The sequence below is a fragment of the Nyctibius grandis genome, chromosome 2 (assembly GCF_013368605.1).
Source record: "Nyctibius grandis isolate bNycGra1 chromosome 2, bNycGra1.pri, whole genome shotgun sequence".
Lineage (NCBI taxonomy): Eukaryota > Metazoa > Chordata > Aves > Nyctibiiformes > Nyctibiidae > Nyctibius > Nyctibius grandis.
This window is the reverse complement of record NC_090659.1, coordinates 73,176,982-73,202,360: the sequence shown is the minus strand read 5'-3', so window position 1 is coordinate 73,202,360 and position 25,379 is coordinate 73,176,982.

Genomic DNA, 25,379 nt, shown 5'->3' with positions numbered 1-25,379 from the left:
GCTTGTATGTTACCAGAGTCCAGATTGCTATCCAGAAAATTAAGTTATTACATTGTTTCTACCCTGCTGATAATTTTTCACTTTTGCCCTGAAAAAAAGCAAGCATATGAGCATATTGAGTAGCTAAGATGATCTGTTTTGACTTATCTATTGAGAAACAGTAATGATTAAATAGTGTTTGTTTATTTTCAGCTTGACATATTAGGTTACTCAAAGGATTATTTTATGAATTATTGTTTTGAAATAGTTTTAAATTGACAAACTCTTGAAGACTCCATTTGTTTTCCTTTTCACATGCACACACATGCTCAAGTGAAGTTAAATGGAAGCTGAAGTTGAAATTAGCAGTAGCCTAAGGGCATTATGGTAATTACTAGGCCATTTAAAGTGTATCAGTATCATGTCTAATATAATAAAAGTAGAGTCATAGCTGTAGCACAATTAAGAACAAGAGACTATGCAAAAGGTTGTCAGATTCTGTTAGCTGAAATCAGAGCTAAAATAAATGCATTATCTGTGTGATTAAGGCCAGCACTTCTTACAAGAAAATCATCCACAAAAAGAAGTCCTTTGATAGTTCTGACTCTATCGTTTGTGCTTAGTTTTGTTTTGTTTTTCCTGAAGAGGTGAATTTACTGAAATACAGCAGTAGAAGCTCCTCTTTCAAGCAACATAATGAGTAACAGGGAAGCAAGGAAAAATCAAGACATTAGATTACACAGAAATAAAAGATTTCATCTGTTAGACTGCATAATAGAAATGGATCTTATCCTCACTAACAAGGAGGGTCTGGTTGAAGAGGTGAAGGTTGAGGGCAGCCTTGGTTGTAGTGACCATGAGATGGTAGAGTTCAGGATCTCATGTGGCAGGAACAGAATAGCAAGCAGAATCACAACCCTGGACTTCAGGAGGGCCAACTTTGGCCTTTTCAAGCAATTGCTAGGGGAAATCCCATGGGACAGGGTACTAGAAGGTAAGGGGGCCCAAGATAGTTGGTTAGCATTCAAGGACTGCTTCTTCCGAGCTCCAGATCAGAGCATCCCAACAGGTAGGAAGTCAAGGAAGGGTAGCAGGAGACCTGCATGGTTGAACAGGGAACTGCTGGGCAAACTCAAGTAGAAGAAGAGGGTGTACAGATCGTGGAAGGAGGGGCTGGCCACTTGGGAGAAATAGAAGTCTGTTGTCAGAGGATGTAGGGAGGCAACTAGGAAAGCTAAGGCCTCCTTGGAATTAAACCTTGCAAGAGAGGTCAAGGACAACAGAAAGGGCTTCTTCAAATACATTGCAGGTAAAGCCAACACTAGAGGCAATGTAGGCCCACTGATGAATGAGGTGGGGGTCCTGGAGACAGAGGATAAAAAGAAGGCAGAGTTACTGAATGCCTTCTTTGCCTCTGTCTATACTGCTGGAGGCTGTCCTGAGGAGCCCCGGACCCCTGTGGCCTCAGAAGAAGTCAGGATAGAGGAGGAATCTGTCTTGGTTGATGAGGGCTGGGTCAGGGACCAATTAAGCAACCTGGACGTCCATAAATCCATGGGCCCTGATGGGATGCACCCGCGGGTGCTGAGGGAGCTGGCGGAAGTCATTGCTAGGCCACTCTCCATCATCTTTGCTAAGTCGTGGGCAACAGGAGAGGTGCCTGAGGACTGGAGGAAAGCGAATGTCACTCCAGTCTTCAAAAAGGGCAGGAAGGAGGACCCGGGTAACTATAGACCGGTCAGCCTCACCTCCATCCCCGGAAAGGTGATGGAACAACTTGTCCTTGGTGCTGTCTCTAGGCACATCAAGGATAGGGGGATCATTAGGGGCACTCAGCATGGCTTCACCAACGGGAAGTCATGCTCAACCAACTTGATAGCCTTTTATGAGGATGTTACCCGGTGGATAGATGACGGTAAAGCTGTGGATGTGGTCTATCTCGATTTCAGTAAAGCGTTTGACACTGTCTCCCACAGCATCCTCGCAGCTAAACTGGGGAAGTGTGGTCTGGATGATCGGATAGTGAGGTGGATTGTGAACTGGCTGAAGGAAAGAAGCCAGAGAGTGGTGGTCAATGGGACAGAGTCCAGTTGGAGGCCTGTGTCTAGAGGAGTCCCGCAAGGGTCGGTTCTGGGACCAGTTCTATTCAATATATTCATTAATGACTTGGATGAGGGATTAGAGTGCACTGTCAGCAAGTTCGCTGATGACACCAAACTGGGAGGAGTGGCTGACACGCCGGAAGGCTGCGCAGCCATTCAGAGGGACCTGGACAGGCTGGAGAGTTGGGCGGGGAGAAACTTAATGAAATATAGCAAGGGCAAGTGTAGAGTCCTGCATCTGGGCAAGAACAACCCCATGTATGAGTACAAGTTGGGGACAGACCTGTTGGAGAGCAGCGTAGGGGAAAGGGACCTGGGGGTCCTAGTGGACAACAGGATGACCATGAGCCAGCAGTGTGCCCTTGTGGCCAAGAAGGCTAATGGCATCCTGGCGTGTATTAGAAGGGGTGTGGTCAGCAGGTCAAGAGAGGTTCTCCTCCCCCTCTACTCTGCCCTGGTGAGGCCGCATCTGGAATATTGTGTCCAGTTCTGGGCCCCTCAGTTCAAGAAGGACAGGGAACTGCTAGAGAGAGTCCAGCGCAGAGCCACGAAGATGATTAAGGGAGTGGAACATCTCCCTTATGAGGAGAGGCTGAGGGAGCTGGGTCTCTTTAGCTTGGAGAAGAGGAGACTGAGGGGTGACCTCATTAATGTTTATAAATATGTAAAGGGCAAGTGTCATGAGGATGGAGCCAGGCTCTTCTCAGTGACATCCCTTGACAGGACAAGGGGCAATGGGTGCAAGCTGGAACACAGGAGGTTCCACTTAAATATGAGGAAAAACTTCTTTACGGTGAGGGTGACTGAACACTAGAACAGGCTGCCCAGAGAGGTTGTGCAGTCTCCTTCTCTGGAGACATTCAAAACCCGCCTGGACGCGTTCCTGTGTGATATGGTCTAGGCAATCCTGCTCCGGCAGGGGGATTGGACTAGACGATCTTTCGAGGTCCCTTCCAATCCCTAACATTCTGTGATTCTGTGATTCTGTGATTATGTGACCTAATCATTCATATTAGAATTTTTAAGAATTTGGAAATTAAAGTAAGGATTTTTTTTTATCTTTCTCTGCATTAATAAGAACTGCTGACAGCAAAAGTTAGACAAACTTTATAATGGAATGAGTAATGACTGAGTGCATCAAAGTTTTGGCACTTAAGGTCCTTCTGAGATTGTTAATTAATTTCCAAACACTCATCTCTTTTTAGGGACAGATAAATGGACATGGTAAGTCTGCCACTGTGGTTAGAGACAGGATGCAAGAGCCTAAGCCATCTTCATACAAGGTTCTTTCCACAAGGTGACACCTATACTGATGACCAAAAACAAGGCTGGGACAGCAAAAATGTCAGTCTGAAGAATGCAGGTTCTCTGTAGGCAGGAGGAAGGGGTAGGATACACAAAAATTGTTAAGTAGAGCATCATCCTGTCAAAAGTCAAAAGCAACAAATAGATTTGCCTCATAATTAGGTAACAGTGCCTCCTGTTATTCAGTCTCGCAGTCCAATCCTCTGTATACTGGACAGCTGAGTGTAGCCAGGTGGCTGTTTCCAGGCTTTAGTTTCTTGACAGCATGTGTGGCAGCATTGACGAGCCTCTTTTAAGTTATGTCTATTTTGGTCTTCTGAGATTGAAATGCCCCAAACCACAGAATATTTTAAGTTCTTATCTTGATATTTTTATAGCTTGGAGGGTTCTGGTTTTGTCTTTTTTGGTTTTGTTTTTCTTTTTCTTTTCGATATGGAAAAACATTTTTGTACCTAAATAAAGCTGCCTTTGCAACAAGCATGTAAAGAGCCCTGAAAGGTATCAATATAGAAGTAAAACATTTTCTTCCACTCAATTATTGCACTAGGGACACATTTAGATCAAAATGTTCAACAACTCCAAAGAGAAAAGACATCTGGGTTCAATTCATAGAAGCCTACAGCAACTAAAAAACCTTTCTAAAACCACATTGAAGCAGGAGGAGGAGGTGATTGTTTCTAAGACAACAAAGAAAACTCATTCATTATGCAGAGACTTGACAAAAAGATATAACTATTTAAAAAATTGAAGCAATTAAGGAATATTCAAGGCACGGAAAAGGAATGAAGGAAAAGACTCTGGTAGGTTGCTTTTGTAAGAGTGGCATGTATGTCTCCAATCCTCTTTATTGTGTTTACAGAGAGAGACAGATGCATTATAGTAAAGATTAGCCTTATGAAAATGCCTGGAAATTACAAAATGTTTTAACTACATGACATTGTTATACCTTACCAGCTATCCAGACATGACACTCAGGTATTTCAGGAATACCTACACTCTGTACACAAACATTTGTTAGTCTAGTATTCTCTTTCTACTACTGACTTCTGTGAAAACACCTTCATATTCCCAACTATTCAATGACATGTTGTGGGATAATGTTTGTTTGACTGCAGTGGTGAACATCTTTGTGGTATCAGCAGAAAAAAATTCTTTCATTGTGTCTTAATTCATGTAACTGCAGCCTTCTTTCTTGCTTGATATAAATCTCAACATTTTTTTTTTAAATAGTATATAGAGTCATTTGGTTAAGTAGTATCCTGTGACATATTATCAATAAGTTAACTTCATGTCATAGCTGTTATTTTCCTTTTATCTCTAAAAGTTTTTAATGTTACACAATAATTTTTTATGACAAAGAATTTAAAGGAGACCAAAACAGATCTCCTGTATAGCATTAATTACTATTTTCCCCTACTTTATTTATTTAGTCATCTGGTTTCAAATAAAATACTGCCTTTCAATTTTTTTCATGTTATAATTTTTACTTCCAGATCATCTTAATTCAGAAAAAAAAATCCTTTTTCTAAAAAGCTACAATCCGCTATTTCTCTGTTTAGACTTACATAAAACTGTCAAATACATTGACAAAAACAAATGTACTTAAAGTAACTTCTGTGATTCACTAATAGAGCCTTTCTTCTGATGGGAAGCATTTACTGAAATACAAAACATTTACAAAAAAGTCTGGGCAGAATCCACTCCCTCATCTCCTGCATAACATTTCCCCATGTGCTCAAGGAATACAGGACAGTAGGGTGAAGTTCAGGGAAACATTACCCATATGACATGAACATGTTAATGGAAAGCATGAAGGAAGGAAGAACAGAAAATTGCAGTGTTAAGGTCCCTGAAGGAATGAGTTAGAGCTTGCATTTAGAGTCCTTATTTTGCACTGGGGTGAAATATTTGAAGATTAGGAAGTTGTAATTTGCAGTTATTCTCTGTCTTTGATCTACTACGTCCAAACCGAGTGAAGAATGTGCCAATATAACATTTCTAAGCCATACTGCTGAGGTCGTCAGGCACTAAAATTGAATTATCTAGTACAAACCAGATGTTTTATTCCCTTAAATATTTATTGTTTACTTTCATAAATAGTAAAAAAAGCTGACAAAAAATTCTTAAACCTAAAATAAGAGGAAGAGAAAGACTAAAACATTCGGAAAAGAAAATGTTGTAACTGTAAGCAAAACTGAGTAAAGGATGAGATGCATTAAAAAGCCCAACTAACAAAAATACTAAGAAGTATTGATCAACATTTAAAAAAGCAGAATACTTGTTAGCTATTTATTGTTCAATTTATGAAAAACATAAGCCTACAAAGCACATGGGAATACTTCTAGCACTGGTAATTCAATATGCAGGTGTGTGAGATTATGGTCAAGCTCATAAGACCTAAAGGATACAACGACATAGTTCTGAACCCAGATTCCCTAAATATCTCTAAATTAGGGTTCTGGGTTGATTATAGAATTTATAAAGAAATATGGGCTCTCTAAAATGAGTTTTTGAAAAAAGCTTAGAATGAAGAGATTTTCAGTTCAGTATGCTTTTGATGATGACATAAGATACTGAGGATTGATGACTGCTGAATGTCTACTTGAAAAACATAGCACAAAAGCTTGGTTTTACTCATTCACCTAAGGAATGTACAAATCTCACAGGAGATTTTTAAGGATGACTGAATCTGATAGACTGAAAGACCCAGTTGATTCTTCCCTCTTGGCTCCTTAGAAGCAATGATAACTGCTTTTCTCTCTCCCTGAGTCCAGCCAGTAGGACAGCTGAGCATCTATTCCCAATAGACACATGGGCACAAACACAGTACACTCACATGCAACTGGTTTACATGTAAACTGGACCTCTTCTCTCCATTTTCCCATGCTTATTTGTCCCTGATCTACTTTGATCCCTCCCTTTCTCTACCTTTATCCCCTCCCAAATAAACAAACACCTCTATTTTTTTCCCAGTTGGTCTTGGGGAAGCCATTACTGTTTCCCAGGATATCTCAACTTTACATCACTGATGGTGTTACAAAGACATTGCTGGCCTTGTGAGATTCCTTTCCCCAAAAGGCCCCAATGCTCCCCTTGAAGATCAGCCATCTCTTGCATGCCTCCACTTGAACCATCTGTGTTCCAGCAATGTCTCATAACACTATAACTTCCACCAGCTTCTTACACTGTTATTTGCCATGTTCAGTCTTTTCTCATGTCACACCCAGCAATTTCTCATCATCTGTTCTGTTAGGTACACCTCAGGGCAGGGCTTAGGCATCTGCCTGTAACCTTAGCAACAATAATGTTAAAATACTGTGGAAAAACACTACCTACTTAGCTGTGTACTATAGGTCAATGTTTTGCATTGCTCCTCTCAACCCAGCAAATTAGAGACCCAAGTTGAACTCCCAATGAAAACATAAGGGGACAGAAACTGAATTCTCCTCTCACTCAGGAAAGCACATTAACTGAGAGGCTATTCTGGCAGAGAAAAAAGTTATTTGTTGTTCCTTTCTGTGACTTTTTATGCTATCTAGCAAATTGTTTCAGGCCCTCCAGTTGAGACAGGGAGCAAGGAAGGATATTACTCGCTAACTTCTGGAGTTGAGAAATCTCAGTCTTTGACTTAGCATTAATTTAATATTTTGGGGGGTAAAATACAGAAATAGAAAGCAAAAAGCAGACAATCTCATCCCCCCATCACCTTCCAGCCTGGTGTGGGTATACTTGAAAAACAAAGATTGTCTTTCCCAGATAGTTTAGTTGTCACTGGAATTGTGTTCCTCTTAACATAGATTTAATTACTCTAAAACCTTGAACTCTTTACTGCACAGTAAAGAACTTTTCACTGCACAATGAAACGACTTCAGAAGAGTGGGCAACCCCCTTCATTACACTGATTCGTATATTTAACTCTGATTTAGTTACCAAAGCATTTTTTTGAAATTAGAGCTTAGAAAATTTGAATCCCCTTGGTCATGAGAAGCAACGATGTGCCTGACAAATATTTCATCCATTAGGCAGTAATAAAAAGGGAGACTAAGCCCAGTTGTGTATGAAAGAAACCAACCACACCGTATTTTGGTGGTGCCCAATTGTTTGGGCAAATATCAGGAGTGCTTTGACAACTGTTACAACAATAATGAATTTCTTGGATGGGATTAAATGGATGCAGGGCTCGCTTAGGTTTATGCCAAGATGTTGACGACAATACACTTAGCTCCATCAAGACTTGGAACATCATTTCTGATTAACTCTAGGAATGCCTGAAAAGTGTTTCATTAATAATATTTGTGGGATTGGGCAGGAGCTGAATCGGGGATTTGGGTCACAATGTTAGACATAGTTATTTCCATTCCAACTAAGCCTTACTTCAGACCTCTAAGACCTTATCTGGATCTTGTCATAAGGCTTATTGTAAATGCTTGAACATTTTTAATCTGCAAGTTTACCTCTTTGAAATGAACACTGAGTTTACTGAGATATGAATTTGAGATATAAATCCCAGATCTAAATTATTCTACAAAATAAATTTTGCATATTTGTTTCAACTTTTGTTTCATTTGTGGCAAAAGTAATAAGGAAGTTTAATAAAGATGTATAAAATAAACTATTCTCTGCCTGGAGGAATAGAAACAATAAGAAAGGAAGTATAAAGCCAGTGGCAAGTAACTTTTGACAAGTCCCTTCTAATTTTAGATTTAATATACCAGAACAGCAGCAATAAAACACAATTTCCCCCTACTTTTTTGAGTGATCTAGAAATAATAAACTCAGGAATTCTGGAATTAATAACAAATGAAATTAAATAAAAATATGATACTAGTAATAAAACCAGTTGCTTCTAACTCATAGAAATATACATTCAAGATTGTATGAAATGTTCTAAAATGTTAAAATTCTTTTGTCTCATTCCTTAAAGAAAAAAGAAGAAAAGCTGTAATATAAATCTTATCAACTTGCTTTGAAAATAGTTAATTTCAGTAAATATTACCCCGTCACATTTATGGCTCATTATCTATGTATTCAACTTTTTTTCTTGTTGTTGGCATCCCTTTTCACAAATGGCCGTTAGATTCTGCTCATCTAAATTTAGCTAAGAGCTATATTTTGTGGCTTCTGTTTGATACTGCAACATGTAAATACCAATCGGAAATATCAACTTAAGTTTCTCGTCATTGTTCCCACCTTAACGCCAATCACTTTTACACTTGATTTTTAACTACCTTTAGCTGTTCTGTGAATTAAACTGATAAATGAAAAAAAAAAAAGGAAAAGAAAGATTTTTTTCTTTCCAACCAAAACAGTTTTCTGAACCAATGCATGAACTACTAAGGGAGACAAGTGAGTAGAGAATGCGCAGAGGGACAGAGACAGGTGCTGTGAACTTTCATGGATGTCAAATACTTCGTAAAGTCAATATACACTGTAAGTCTTTCACTTAGACTTCCTTTATAGTGGACAGATAGAACTAAATTTAGTCTGAAAGTTTGATACTAAACTTTCAGAAACAAGTACTCTTCACAGCCATTCGGTAGAGATGTGTGATCATATTTCAGGTATTTTAACTGGACCTTTAGAGCACAGGGACTGATGTTCTAAAAATACCTGACTTCTTAGAAACAGAGGCTAGAATCAGAAAAGGAACATGCAGAGCTAAGAATGAAGAAGTGTTCTGAAGCACAGTGATCTTTTTCCTGTGTACTACTTTCCTAGGGCCAGGTCTTTTTTAGACATTGTTTTGTCCAATATCAGCAGGAAAATATTGTAGTTTCATCTTCAGAAGCCTGAGGAAGATCGGTGTTTATAAGCTTGCCCATCAAAAAACATTTATTGTGCCAAGAGTCTTCCTTCTCCTGCTGTATTGCACTGTCCCGAATAGTATTCCATTAATATGAACAATATAGTAGTATATACTAATGTAATTTAGAACACTAATTCTAGAATCTAAAACATTTGATCTACAATACGGGACACAACTTATTATCTTAATTATACAAGAATAACTCAGGACATCTTGGTTTTCAAACATTTTCTTCTGTTGTAAAATTGAGCTTTATCTTTGCTGTCATATTTTAGAATGCTTTTTGACTCATATGAAGTATATAACTTTGATAACCTTTCCATCATGGAATTCAGATGTTTAAGACTATTACATTGGTGTGAATCCAGGGGAGAGCCACCAGGATGGTACAGGGCTGGAGCACTTGCCCTTTGAGGATAAACTGAGGTACCAGGGCTTGTTCAGCCTGGAGAAGAGGTCACTGTAGTGGACCTAACAGCAGCCCTCATAGCTGTGGGAGGTCAGCAAAGATACAGAGCCAGTATCTTCACAGCAGTGAGGACAAGAGGACATACACATGAGTTAAATAAGGGAAGTTCAGACAGAAGAACCTTTTACCTGTGTGGACAGTTAAATAACAGGACAGATTGCCCAGGCAGGATGTACTGTTTTGGCCCTCAGACATTTTCAAGACCCAACTGGACACAGTAAGACACCTTGTCTTACCTCAGACCTGGCCCTGCTTTGAGCAGGAGGTTGGACTAAAGCCTTACCAAGGTCCTTCCTACCTGAATTGTTTTACACCTCTATGAATATATGGTTAACTTAATAGATATGAAAAATGTACTTCTACTGTTTTTTCTAAATTGTGTACAGAATAACCTGAAAATAACATAGGAACTTCCACAGTCAGGTAAATTGCTCCTCATGGGTAAAGTATATCTTTCTTTTACCTTGTTATTAATTTTTCTTGATTCAAATGTTAGTACTTCTTCTTTCAAAGTGACAAGTAGTATTTATATTTATGATATATACAAAATATATTTTTATATATTTGAAATATCACAAAATCAAATATATAAATATAAAACACATTGGTAAATAACTTGAATTTTATTTTAAATCTCTGTAGTCTTTTATTTTTTCCCTGCTCACTTTTTCTTCTAATACATGTTCAGTTCTGACCCACTTCTGCATTTATACTCTTACTTTCTGTGCTGTTCAAAAATCCAATAAAATAAACAGCATTATATTTTAAATAGCAATGGTTCCTCTGAAACCTGAAGCTCTTCAGAAAATATACCTTTGGGAAATGGGTGTTCTCAGTATTCAGTGTTGCATGAAGTCAAAGCAAACAGATCACCCTTGCTCCAAAGGTTTTCTTTCTAAATACATCACAGCAGACAATAGTCACATACAGATAGAAAAAGGGCGATTATAGGGAAATAGCACTGTTCAGTTTCACCATCAGTGACCTTTTCCATAGGTATCTTTGACCCTATCTATCTGTAGTTTTTTTTTGGAAATCTGAGTTTTACATCTCCAAGGGAAGAGTATGGGTTGGTTTGGATTCTCTGAATATTTTTATTTTTACACACATTTAGATAGAATTTACTGTAATTCAATTTGTGCCCATAGCCTCTTGTCCTGTTACTGTATACCTCTGAGAACAGCCTGTCTCTGTCTTCTTTACACCCTCCTGTCAGGTATTTAGAGTTATTGCTAAGGTCCTCCTGAGCCTTCACTCCTCCAGGCTGAACAGATCCCTGCAGTGGGTAGGGCTTCTCATGCACGTCTGCTACATTCAATGTAAGTGGCAATTCGTAGCTCACTCAGGCTCATCTATGTGTCATGTGCAAGACACAGACATGACATAAGAAATCTGCAGTAGCATCTGTGAAACTATAAAATTTCTAAAGTGAACTTGTCTGGGTTATAACCTGCATTACAAGTAGAATACTGCTCATGAATTTATCAAGGGTGAAGGTTATTTCAAACTCTATTGGGTTTACATGACAAGGTTTTGGTCGCAGGGGGACTTCAGGGGTGGCTTCTGTGAGAAGACACTAGAAGCTACCCCCATGTTGGACAAAGCCAGTTTCAGTCAGCTCCAAGATGGACCTGCTGCTGGCCAATGTTGAGCCAACCAGTGATATTGATGGCGCCTCTGTAATAACACGATTAAGAAAGGGTAAAAAAAGCTGTGTACCAGCAGTGAGAAAAAAGACTGAGAAAAATATGAGAAATAGCCCTGTCGACACCAAGGACAGTGAAGAAGGAGGGGGAGGAGGTGCTCCAGGTGCTGAAGCAGAGATTCCCCTCCAGCCTGTGGAGAAGGCCATGGTGAAGCAGGTTGTCCCAATGTTGCCTACAGAGGAACACAGTGGAGCAGATAACCGCCCTGCTGCCCAAGAAGGACTCCGTACCAGAGCAGGTAGATATGCCCTGAAGGGAACTGCAGCCTATGGAGAGCCCATGCTAGAGCAGGCTCCCGGCAGGAACTGAGGCCTATGGGCAGCCCATGTTGGAGTAGTCTGTTCCTGAAGGACTGCAGTCCATTGAGAGGACCTATGCTGGAGCTGTTCTTGAAGCTAAGTCCTGTGGGAAGGACGCACATTGGAGCAGTTCATGAAGGACTGTATCCCGTGGGAGTGACCCCATGCTGGAGCAGGGGATGAGCGTGAGGAGGAAGGAGCAGCAGAAACAAAGAGTTATGAACCAACCACAACCCCCATTCCCCATCCTGCTGCACTGCTTGGTGGGAGAGGGAAGAGGTAGAAGTGCTGGGAATGAAGTTTGAGCCTGGGAAGAAGAGGGAGGTGGGATGAAAGCGTTTTTAGTTTTGTTTTTATTTCTCACTATCCTACTCTGTTATTAATTGGCAATAAATTAAATTTATTTCCCCAAGTTGAGTTTGTTTTGCCCATGATGGTAACTGGTGAGTGATCTCTCTGTCCTTATCTCAACCCAGGAGCTTTTCCATTGTTGTTTCTCCTGTCCTGTTGAGAAGGGAGAGTGATAGAGTGGCTGGTGGGCACTTGATGGCCAACCAAGGTCAACCCACCATTCAAATCTACTAGGGTTTTAACTTAAAAGAAAGGCGGAGATTTCATTTTGGACAGAAGTAAATTGATCTAAAGACATGCACTTCTGAGAGAGTAATGAATATAGCTCTGTTCATGTAAAGTTAAGTTGAGGAGGAAGAAAACAAGAGCAAGAAGGAAAGAATCCTGAGAAACCCCAGCTGAAAGCTGAAAGAGTGACTAAGTTTCTCAAACGGGAAGGAAAAATTTGATGTGGTTCACAGTTGGAGTGCATTGCATCTTCAAAAGCAATTAATCCAAATAAAGCAAATGTTGCGAACAAACATCTGTGTGCTGGATTTCTAAAGCCTGTTTGAGAATTTTATAGGCTGCCAAAATTAACTTTAGACGCTAATAACATCAAGGCCCAGGAAAAATGAGAAACCCTCTCCACCAGTTTTTATATGACATTTATAAGGAAGTAGAGAGAGAGCCTGCGACTCGAGGAGAACAAGTATTTGCTAAAGATCTTCACAGGAAGCAATGTTTTTAATTGAACAAAAAGATACACGAAGATGGGTCCAAAGCTGAATTAAACATTAGCTTTCTCTTAAAATATATATTAAAAAGAAATCCCTTTTTGTTTGACTTCAAATTTTCTCCTTCAAGGGGAACAGAACTAGAAATTCCCTGTGTGTATATTTAATCAACCTAAAATGATGAGACTCATAAAGTGTACTTTGTGTATGAGACTTCCAACACAGGTCTTTACTTAAGCATAATTCTTTATTATCAATGTCTCGTAAAAATAATAATAAAAGTTATTTTTATGATTGTCTACACTGAAGCTTCAGTCCTAGGAATTTCTCCATATTTAAATTCATAGCATCTTATGTCTTTAGTAATGTTTGCAAAGTTAAACAAAATACAGAAAATAATTAGAGAGAAAATTCTACAAATATTTGGTCTAAGTTTCAATTAATTTGTCTTTTTTTCTCTTTTCATTAATAGTTCAGTTACTTTAGGGGAACAACTGTTCTCAGTGAGCACATTTCCCAGTAATTGTACTAGATCTATTTATGTAAACCTCAGAGATGTTTCAGACTTTCAGTCTTAGTTTCCCAAGTATGCAGTTGAAGCCTGGAATATGCACAGAGTTTCAGGTAGATACACAGCCCTCTTAGGCCTTTTAGATTTCTAGGTACCTCACCCAATTCATTCTCTGCATGAGGAAATCCAGTTGAAACTGAAGTTTTCAGGAAATGTTTGGACCATCTATTTTTATGCGTAGATCGAGAGATTACTTGAATAATGAGGGTAAAGGGGACCGGAAATGTACAAAGCACCTTAGAATAATAACTAGAGTAGAACTGCAATTTCTACCAAAAAAAAAAGAATTTTTTACTATTGTGAACACTGATGTAACTGTATATGTGTTCCAAGTAAAACAGGCAGATTTGGGGGAAAGCATCATGTACCAGAAAAATATGGATTAATGTTTAAGTACATAATTAAACCAACTATTACCTTAATTGTATAGAATTTGACTTGCATTATGGCAGAACTGAATATATATATATAAGACAAGAAAGTTTTATTTTGCATCAGGCACTTCTGTGTTAAACATCCATTCTTTACTATATCTTCTCAGTTGTTTGGAGAACTGTTGACAATGACAGAGCTTCTGAAGCATTTATATATTGTCATAGACAAACTGATGCTGTGCACTGATATTTATGATAATACTACATTGTGCCTGTTTTTAGAATGAACAGAATGTAGTGTGTCATAAGAGCCATTGTTAAGGTTTATTTTTTAAAATGTAATTTTAAGGTAGTGACCACGGTCTTGTATATTTGCACATGCATATATATTTGTGTGACTAGTTTAACTTATGTCCATCTTACTGAGGCTTCATGATGTCTCTGAACCAGTTGAATCTTGTGCTGGAGCCATTTCTGTCCATATGTTTGCATATGGCTGAACTCATGTTGACATTCAGTAATTATAATGAGCTGTCAGAAACTGTTTAGACAGGAAGGATATGACTGATTTTCCTCCTTTGCATCTTTTCATTGTGGGCTGTTGGTAACAAAAGGAAATTTGATTGCTTGTTTGGCTATCCTACTGATTTGCTCTAGGGTACACCGAGAAACAGCTCAAAGCTTCTTAGTGCAGTCAAAATTTGGTTTTGAGGTGACAGCAAAATGACTTTAAGGAGAAACTGTGATCTATTAGTATTTTAGAAGGTTGATGACAGCAGAGAGAGATTTATCAAGGTCTAGAGCTGTTTTTTAGCAGGTCATGAATGAGAAAGGGAGTCTGAAAATGTTAGAAGAGTTACCAGGGAGTGAAGGTGAAACTAGAAAGCTAGAGAGAATTAACACGGCTTCCAGAGAGCTATAGCTTGATGGCAGAAATCTCTCTTAGTCTCCTTCTTTAGTCTTCTTCACTTCTTTCTACTCTCCCACATTCTTTCTTACTTCCTGGGGATATGAGGCATAGCTGCCATCTTCTCTCTTCTGTTCTGCCTCCTCGTTTGTCAGATGAACCCCATCTGTGTTACAAATAACCATTTCCCTCATAATGCCTGTCTCATTTCTCCACGAGCTTATGTCTCCCATCTCATTTCCCCATGAGCTACCTTCAATGACTACTTCTGCTTCCTCTGCAGTAGGAACTGTCCTCTGTGGCTATGCAGGGAGGAAGGGGGAGAACACAGCATGACACTACAAAAGAGGCTGGGCTAGGAGAAAGAGCTATGGGGAGCAAAGCTTTCTCTGTCTCTCACTAAGACTTGGAAAGATGGAGGAGATGTAATAAGCCATGCCAGATGGCCTCAATTCTCAAAGTGAAAAACAAGAGAAAACTCTGAGAAAGGGCTCTACTATCTGACGGGGTGTGTTGGTCACATAGTTAGTCTATATCTCATAGGGAACAGGAAATAAGAGCAGTTTGCTGTCCTGTGTGACTAGCTCTCCTACTTTTAGAACTGACATTTTTGCAAATGTTTTTATGACATGTAATATTGAGCTTTTCTGTTAGACATGCATGAAAATTCATGGTGGTGTGATACAAGGTGTCGTGGTTTAACCCCAGTCAACAACTAAGCCCCACCCAGCCGCTCGCTCACTCCCCCCACAGTTGGGTGGGGGAGAGAATCGGAAGAGTAAAAGTGAGAAAACTTGTGGGCTGAGATAAAGACAGATTAATAAGTAAAGCAAAAGCCGCACACACAACCAAAGCAAAACAAGGAATTCATTCACTGCTTCCCATTGGCAGTCAGGTATTCAGCCATCTCCAGGAAAGCAGGGCTGCATCATGCGTAACGGTTACTTCGTAACACAAATGCCATCACTCCAAATGTCCCCCCCTTCCTTCTTCTTCCCTCAGCTTTATATTGCTGAGCATGACGAAGACGTCATATGGTATAGGTTATCCCTTTGCTCAGTTGGGATCAGCTGTCTGAGTTGTGTCTCCTCTCAACTTCTTGTGCACTCCCAGCTGGCTTGCTGGTGGACTGGTGTGAGAAGCAGAAAAGGCCTTGACTCTGTGTAAGCACTGCTCAGCAATAACAAAAACATCCCTGTATTACCAACACTGTTTTCAGCATAAATCCAAAACATAGCCCCATACTAGCTACTGTGAAGAAAATTAACTCTATGCCAGCCAAAACCAGCACACAGGGAAATTACTAAATCTTCTTTGAATACATTAAAATTTGCTATGTTTGTTCTGTTTCATTTCTATAATGCTTTGGAGTACTTGTGAAGAAAGGTTGAATTTTGCATATAGTCAGTGCCATTTAAATAACATTGCATAGGAATAAGCAAAATGAGAATTAGACAATGAAGTTACTAGGTTGTTTAATCAGTAGTGCAGGATTTTTTTCACTTGAGTATTACAGTCATTATCAAGGTAAAAAGCATCTGTGTCAGTGTCATTACTAACCTACAGGTCATTCCTTTGTCCCTCTATATATGTGTTTACTGTGTCTGCATTGAGAAAGCATAATTTCACTGGCATTATACCTACTTTTTAATGGTGTTCTGACTAATAACAATTATCTCTCTATAGATGCGTAAAAATAATGCTTATAATTAGGCTTTCCTAATATTTTTCATCATTAAAGTTACTTTACACCAAATATGGTAGACAACAGAAGCTTAAGAGAGGAGTTTATTAGAAAGAAATCCATGAAAGAGTATTCATTACGAAGTCACCACCTCTGTGAACTGCAAATTGTTGAAAGGCAAGCGAGCATTCAAGCAAAGTACTGCTGTATTTTTTACTCATTATTAAATTCTCTCCTTGATATCTCTCTTGGTCACTGTAAGGTAGGATAATAGTTTAGATAGACCTTCCTTCTAACCCAGCAGGGTTGTTATTTTTATGTTATGTCTTTATTTTAGGGGTGGTTTTTGCATGTATGCATGCTTACTCTTGCAGGAGGGAGGAATAGAGCCAGCATCTGTTGTGTTTACAGCAAGCCTCTAAAGCTTTCTATCCCCTGGGGTAAAGAAGAACTTTTTCTTTGCCACCTGTGAGTATAATGAGGCTTATCTGTGTAACATACTATTTAGAATTTTTTTTCCTTCTCTTTATTACTTATATCAATGTTTTGTTTTTAATTCCATAAAATAAAGTTATCCAATAGTAGTCTGAAATAATGCAAAGCCAGGGGATTCCAGATTTACAATAACTTGTGAAACCTTAATTAGGCTGCACTATACCCTTAATTATCTTTGTCTTTAGTTATATGATGTCATATAATTTCTTTCCCACATTCCTTTTTGTCATGTAATACAATGACTGATTTTCCAGTTAGTCGCAGATATGCTTAAATATCTATGTATATAAACATTATTTTGGTGATTTGCAGTATCATACACAGCAGCCACCTGTCAGAAGCGTCCCTCAGTGAACAGTGGAGAGAGTGGATCCTCCAGGTTGCCTTGCTAGGCCAGAGTCTGGCACATTTGCTAAAGGTAATCTAGGAAGAAATATTTGACTCATTCCATTTAGACATCTGACCAAGACATCTAAGTTAATTGCTATGACTTCCTTGGTTCCCTTTGTAGTCAGTGACTATAGAGGAGTAAAGTCCTCTGACTTAAGACTAGAATTAGGTAATATGTGTCTGAATTTGTATTTGCACTTGAGCATATGCTGCTAGGTTAGCTAATGTAAATCCTTCTTCCCAGCCCTTACTTGAGTGTATACTAAAAACATAGCATATCACCCCCTATATTTTTTCCCTCAATGGGATCTGTACTGAAATTACAGGTCAGAATAATTCATGAGGTTCATGATGGTAAAAATAAGATTTCTGGTACGATGTCTCAGAAATGTGCCAAGATTTAGATGGGCAAATAAGAAACTAACAGAAATGACCACTTTCCACTTGGAAATGAGTATAATTGCTAGGTCTGCAGGTAAAGACAGGAAAACCTAACTACTAGTAAAAGTAATCTTTCCTCAGAAACTGTGTGGATTCCTTAATACTTACATGATGTGTACATTTATAAATACAGAGTTTTTAATTGCAGCCAACCAGTGACATGTACATATTTTAGTGTCTGGAGAACAAAAGTACAAGAGTCAGTCAGTCAGAATTCAGATTCTAATCAGATTTGCTTAAATATAGTGGAGATGAAGGAGCTCTTAGACCTTTTCACGCTCCTCATCAGGAGGGACAGACTTTGTTATAGGTATGACACATTCCTATCCCCCTGCACGTTTATTAGCATTTGCAAACACATTCCCAGCATGATGCTACAATAAACATAGAGAGCGATGATTCAACCTCCCTTTGTGTCCCTGAGATTTTCTCCTGTCAGCTGCTCTGTTTAGCCATGGTAATCTCCTTTGTGACAAGCTGGGTCAGATGGGGTGGTGGCATTGTTCCCCTAGCTTTAGCTTATCTCAGCTAACATCCTTTTCAAAAGTGCTCAATTAGTTCTTAGTAGGAAACTCAGTTTCCAGATACACTTTATCTAGACATACCTTTTTGTATTCCTCTTTAGGCATTAGCTTTTACTTCAGTAACGTATAACAGTATAGAATTATGCTACATGACAGTGTGTAAAAAATAAATGCACTAAAAAATCAGGTATTTCAGGAGAAGGAGTGCAGTAGTATGAATGCATATGAGACCATCGGATTTTAGTTCACAGAATCACAGAATGGTTGAGGTTGGAAGGGACCTCTGGATGTCATCTGGTCCAAATGCAGAGCCATGAAGAGCTGGTTGCCCAGGACAATGTCCAGACAGCATCTGAATATCTCCAAACATGGCGACTATGCAGCCTCCTTGGGCAAACTGTTGCAGTGCTCAGTCATCCTCATATTAAAAAAGAGGTTTCCTGAAGTTCAGGGGGAGCAGTCTAGAACAAGACACATGACCCTGGGTGTGTCCTCACCAGTGCTGAACAGAGGGGAAGGATCACCTCCCTCGACCTGCTGGTAGCGTTCCTCCTAATGCAGCACAGATACCATGAGCCATGTTCTTTGCCACAAGGGCACATTGTTGGCTCATGGTCAACTTGCTGGTGAGCCCTCAGCATAAAATGATGCAACAGTTGTTAAATTTTAGTTGCTAAAAATGAATACATATCCTCTGAAACATTCTTCAGTAGTTTACAGAAATTTCTTCAGTGCTATTATACATTAACTTTTAAAATCCTTTTGAAATACATACAATTGAAAGATGTAATTAATTTAGTACAGCCTCTATCATAATAAATATCATACAGAAATTAAATACCCTCCCTAAACTCACAAGTAAACTTCTATATGAAGTTCCAGTGTTTTATATTTCCATATATGAGGTATCATGCAGACAAAAGCAAATGGATTTTAATCCTGATATCTGTAGATCTTACTATGTGGAATCTTTCATGCATCATTCTAAGATAGCAATGTTACAGGCATTTGAAGCACTTGGGGAGTCTATTGAAGGTGTGTCCCTCACTGGAGACAGATCCTTTACATACTTTTAAAAGAACTATCTCAAATCTTGGGGGGTTGTGATCCTTCCCTTGACAATTTTTTTTTCCTCTTCTTTCATTATTATTAGTCTGGTCAGAATGCATATACTGAATTTGTTAACTAGTCCTGACTAGCAAACATAGCTTTTACTGATCCTGACTTCTGCATTTTGCTCAACACAAGTATTTTTCTTTTGTGAATCTGAAGAATGGAATTCTGGTTTAATTAAGTAGACTCCCTTTACAGTGGAGAAACAAAGAAATTTCTGTGGTGTGATTCAGTCATTTAAATGTAGGAGACAAAAATATTCCTGAGCTAACCAAAGCAGGAGCCCGAATAGAACAGTGCACTTCTAAGTGTTTAGTTAGGCTGCATGAATTGCAATCTGAATACCAGACTTTCTCTCTCTCAATTCCTTCCACTGGAGAATATGAGACTCGGTTTTTCATAGCACAATCATACTATTAAACTGAAATTTTACATTTGTGGGACTTCAGAAACATATACCTGGACCTTCAATATTGCAATATGTCTACATTGGCGAAAACTCAGCAAGAACTGAAGCTTGGTCAGTCTGAAATTGCTAAAATCATTCTAAATAACATACGAGAGAAAAGAAAAAAAATATAATTATTTGTTTCATTAAAAGAGTCCACTGATGTGAAGTAACAGTTTGCCTACTCAAGCAGGATTGAGTTTTCTTCATCTTCTCTTGTGCTCAGATACTGTATTTTCTGATATTCTGATTAGACTCCTGACATAGCACTTGAAAGCCTCCCTCTGTCTCTCAGTTCTAGCCCTGTTGCTACTCCCACCAGCTGTGCAGCAAAGAACATAGATTAAAGTGTAGAAAGTGCTCATAATAGCAGAGAACAGGCTGTTCTTCCCTCCAGGAGCAGCTTGGCTGTAGGGATTAACATATTTTTCTAGAATAGAAAGACTGGTATTCTATGCCATTTCATCCTTTCCCTTGAACAGGAGCCAGTAACTATAGTCTTAAAAGCTTTGTTCAAGGGTCATAACTATGTATCACAAGCTCCATACAGCAGTCAGTTAATGAGAGTACTTTAGCCTAAGTGGAAGCCAGCGTGTCTGGACTAGGATGAGCTTGACTGCTTCATCATTATTTACATAACTGCCCACATAGCCAATAAATAACACTGACTATGAATAAAACATACATAAAACTAGGTAGAATTCTGGCCTTCGACTCTCAATGCCTTTTCTGCATTGCGAGGCAAAACGAGATCTCACAGAGCAGATGGAGTTCTTCACAATAGACAGGGATGGTAGGATGATATTGAGTCAACATAGACACACAGCAAGCTGATCAGGAGAGAGACATAGTACATTCTGCGTATCCCTGAGAGAATGAATATGTATGTGGAACACATTTTCTCCCTGATCTACTCATCTGAATTTAATGTCAGCTCAGTTGGGTTGAAAACATTGCATTCTCTTACAAGAATGCAAGTTAGGGTTTTTTGGGTTTTGTTTTCTGGTTTTTAAACAAAAAAATAAAAACAGTACAAATATGGATGGATTTCCATGTTGCATTTTTTTTCTTCAAGCAAAACACCTGGGGTCATCTTCCAAAGGAAATGTTCTGAAAAATTACATTTTTATATGCTTGGTACTAGAGCCTTACACATTCTCATTGTGTGGTACCATGGTCCTCAGGGAATGTTCATGTGGCAGTATAATTCTGCATATATGTCCTCAGTATTTTTCAGCTCAGGGCTTCAGAGTTTTAGTCAGGAGTTTACTTTTTCTTTCCTCTTTTTTTTTTTTTTTTTTCCCCTCATTCCCAGACTTCTTGGCACAAAGAAGTGGAAACTCCAGGTGTCATGTATTTAAGTTTCCCTGGGTTTTCTTCCATGAAAATGAATGGTATATTTTAAAATTTTTGGAAAAAAGCAAACTTTCCAACTTCAGAAATATTTTAACACTTGATTTAGGAGAAGCCATCTCTAGATATGCAAATATTTTTAAAATTAACTTTCTTAATAGATAAATTATCTATACATATACATGTTAAAAAAAAATCGCATTAAAAAAAATAAAATCCACACCTTATTTTATCCCTGTGCCTGTCATAGTATCTTGGTATAGTTCCTGACATGGAACTTATTTTGATGTTTTTGTGCTAGCCTACTGCTATAGATTCCTCATAGTCCTATTCCAGTATGAGACACTGGGGAGTCGCATAAAGCTGGACAGAACGTTTACATATTCAAATGAAATCTATTGGAGATGTACCTATGCTTGAGGCAAGCATCTCAAACCACAAGATAAACATTCATTTCAACATGGTAGTGTTGGCCTCCTTTTCTGGATTAAAAAATGGTTTCGATGAGCATTTTGAAAGTTTAAAAAAAATGATAAGGTATATACATACTCAGTGAAATAGCTGGAGATTTACCAGGTTAAAATTAAAGAGCACAACTGTTTTGAAGTAGTAATATATGAAGCAAGTGGAAAAAAAGTTACCTTCATTAATCACAAGTAATAATGACAACAGTCATAACATTATGTTCAGATGAAGAAATTAAAAAAGCTGCCTGGTGGATCCTTCAATGGGATTACTTGCCCGTTTGTTAGGGACATGATTTTCTCTGTACTTAGCCTCAGGTTTACTGCTCACTGGGCTAACATAAACAGGAGACATTGCAAGGTGACCTTTTCAGTCTCTTGCAGTTTGCATCATTCTTGAGCAATTTAGTGAAGAAGCAGCATTAGCATTGGCCTCAGGAGAGACGAAGCAGTTCTACTTCTCCTCCCAGGTGAAAAGAATGTGGCTCTTTTTATGGCTAATATCAATATGATGGGACGAACTCAACAACAGCCTGACGTATGAGATACTATTTCCTACCACCTTATGCACTTTATGTTCCTGATAGGAGATCAGAAATCTTGAAAGAATCCAGCTGGGCTGCAAAGGGCATGCTGGTTTCTCTTGAATGAAGATGCCTTAAGCTAACTCACCATTGATTAGCTTCCTAACGATAGCTGCGGGATTCCCAGAAGCAGAAAAGAAAGTCTTCAAATGCCCATATAGGAGGCTAACAGGGGTTCCAATCTTATTTACGAAAAATCTGACAATGAAAGTTAATAAAAATAATCCTTGGACAGATTTTATAGGAAAGTAACCAGATAAGTTAAATGCCAGCACAGTGTAAACAGAGGAGAGTAATGATGACATGAATTAATGAGATGTAATGAAGTGCTAAGCACTGCCTTTATCGCTTCTTCCCAGCATGTTTTAAACAGCTGCAGCTGCTGCTGAAACAACTTGCAATAAGGCTGTTTTAGAGAGTTTAGGGGAACTCTAGTTTAGTAGAATTTAGTAGAAATTGCGTAGGATTTTACAATAAACTGACAGTTTATAAATTCTATTTCAATTCCCCCATAATACAATATACACACTTCATTTTACTATTTGACAGTGCATGTCCACTGAACTAAATCGCATGGGATAAATCACCCACTGTGTTCTCATGTCATAGCTCTGTATCAAGGTATAAATCACTGTGAATAGACAGTACCTGTCTGAAAACTATCTGCTCACCAATATAAGCCCAGAGCTCCAATTTATGTGCAAATGATGGGAGATCAATTTCCACTGATAATATTAGTGTGATGTATTATTGGGGAAAAAAAAAAAAAAAAGAAAAGATAAGGTATCAGACTGCTACAGGGTGTGGTAGGAAGAAAGGTTTTATTCCCCACCATCAGCTGCTGGATCTGATTTTACATGGAAACAGAAACCAATCCTATATTCCTACCCACTATGCTGTATAGGAATGGCCAGTTACTGTTTTCCAATTAGCTGATGCTTAAGTAGAATTAATACACTTTTCACATGTGTTATAGAAGCTCGTGATAAATCGGGAAAGCCAATTTATATTAATCATAAGAAAGTTTATTAACATGAATTTAGCAAGTGATAAATGAGCAAAAACAGCACTGGGCGGCCGGGGAGTCACCGCTCCACCAACGGCGCGCACCGAATCACACGGAAGACACCAATTTATTGGATAAAGCATACATATCCATTAAGATAGGTAAGCGCAGCAGAAGCGTGCTGGGCCCATAACCCAGAGGTCGATGGATCGAAACCATCCTCTGCTACTCACGGTTTAAAGCTGGGCCAGTTATTAAACCTGTGGCAGATGCCCTCTGTTATCCCCCCCCCCTCCCCCCAAAGGGAAAGGGAAAGGGAAAAGGGAGAGAGGCTTCCGGGTTGGAAAGTTAAAACAGTTTTAATAAACTATAATAATGACAAAAAAAAAATATAATAATAATAATAGAAATAATCAAATATATACAAATATATATACAAAACCAAGATTGAGCTCCCCTGAAGTCAGCCACGTCACCACCGGCACTGCAGGGCAGGCTCCGGGAAGGCCCAGGCTGGGCCTAGCGACGGTCGAGAGCTGGATTCAGGAACGCACGGATCGGGATCGGGGGCAGCAGGAAAACAGACGGAGTCCTCCTTGGACACCGGCCATAGCAGAAAAGGGCGCGACCCTCGTGATCCCCCCCCTTATACCGAGAATGACGTGTGTGGAATGGAATACCCTCGTTGGTCAATTTTGGGTCACCTGCCCTGTCTGCTCCCCACTGCAGCTGCAACCCCCCTTCGGCTCTTCACTTGTAAGCAGTGAGGAATTCATCAGTGACCTTGGTTTCTCTAAGAATAAGTACAGCAAGAGCCTTACTGCACAACATCCCTACCGGTGCCTCAGCGATAACTACAAACTTCGGGCGTTATCAGTCTTGGAGGCAGACACTGTCTGCAAACATGCAGTTACTTAGAGGAGACTTAGCTGAAAGGAAAAATCACTGAAAGGAAAATCGGCCTGGTTTAGGCCAAACCAGGACAGGTTGTTACAATTAGTTTCTGGGAATGGGTGTAATTATGTTAATTATTTCCAGGAACCCTCATTATTTGTAAATTTCCTCCTGTTTGTGTTCTGATAGTTCCTCTTGTCGGTGTTTGCCGTTAGTCGGTTGTGTTGATAATTCCTTATCTAGTTACAAGCTCAGCATATGTTATTTAAACCTACTATCTCTACCTAACAGGATGGTCATCTAGGACCACATTGTTCTTGTTACACGAATCATCCCATTTATGCCCCCCCAGTCCTTTGTTCCTGCATACGTGGCCTCCAGAATCCTCTGCGTTGTTGTTAGGTGGTCGTTATCGGTCTCCTGGTCGTTATCGGTCTCCTGGTGGTCGTTGGAATGAAGGTCGAAGTCTTCCTCAGGTGTCCTGGAGTGGACCTGGTAATTTAGTTAGTTTGCGCAAACCAACCCCCTCCCTTGAGTTGCTTAGTCATAGGGATTCCAACAAGCATATGACAGTTTCCTTGATTAAACAGTTTTTAGGACTGCTTAGCAAGTGTATAGATAAGGCAGCAGTTGTTTCTGTATATGGCATTAGTCAGCAAGCAAGTGAGCAGATGTTTACTTATCAGGATGTTTGCGGAGCAGATGTTTACTTATCAGTATGTTTGTGGTTTCTCTTAGCTAAGTTACAGTGAAGCCCTCTACACCCATATACGATTTTATGAACAAAGTTAACCCGTTTATTACAACATGCATAGAAGCAATTTTAAAAAAAAAACAGTAAAAAATATTCATTGTTGTTAAGCTCTAAGGGTAATGTAGGTCATTTTGAATTCCTGTATATCAATTATGTAGTTGAAATGGAGATAGTATCATTCTCTATAAACATTTTGCAACATCTGAGCATTTTAATTAGCTAATGGTTAAAGTGATTAGTCCAAAATAGCATAGGAGAATGAAGATTTGGAATAATAGATCTGGGAACTAATAAATCAGAGAATTATGCATGTACAAAGACAAAAGTCTTGCACTTTGTATTAAGAAAAATAGCTCAGAGTATATACTTATCCATTTGTGTAATGTGCTTTCCGATTTACACAATTATAACAACACAATGGCTACAGGCCAGCAAATCTGAATAAAGATCTACCAAAATTATATTTTTTTTCTTTACATTTGAAGTTTTAGGCTACAATGCAATCCATAAATTATTCATTCTTAATGACTTTTAACTGTATAGACAAAAACACTGAAGATATCCAGGTAAAAAGTTCTCAGTTTCTGAAATGGTTATTGTGGCTTATATAAAACTTGCAGGAGATGTGTACGTACAGGAAAATG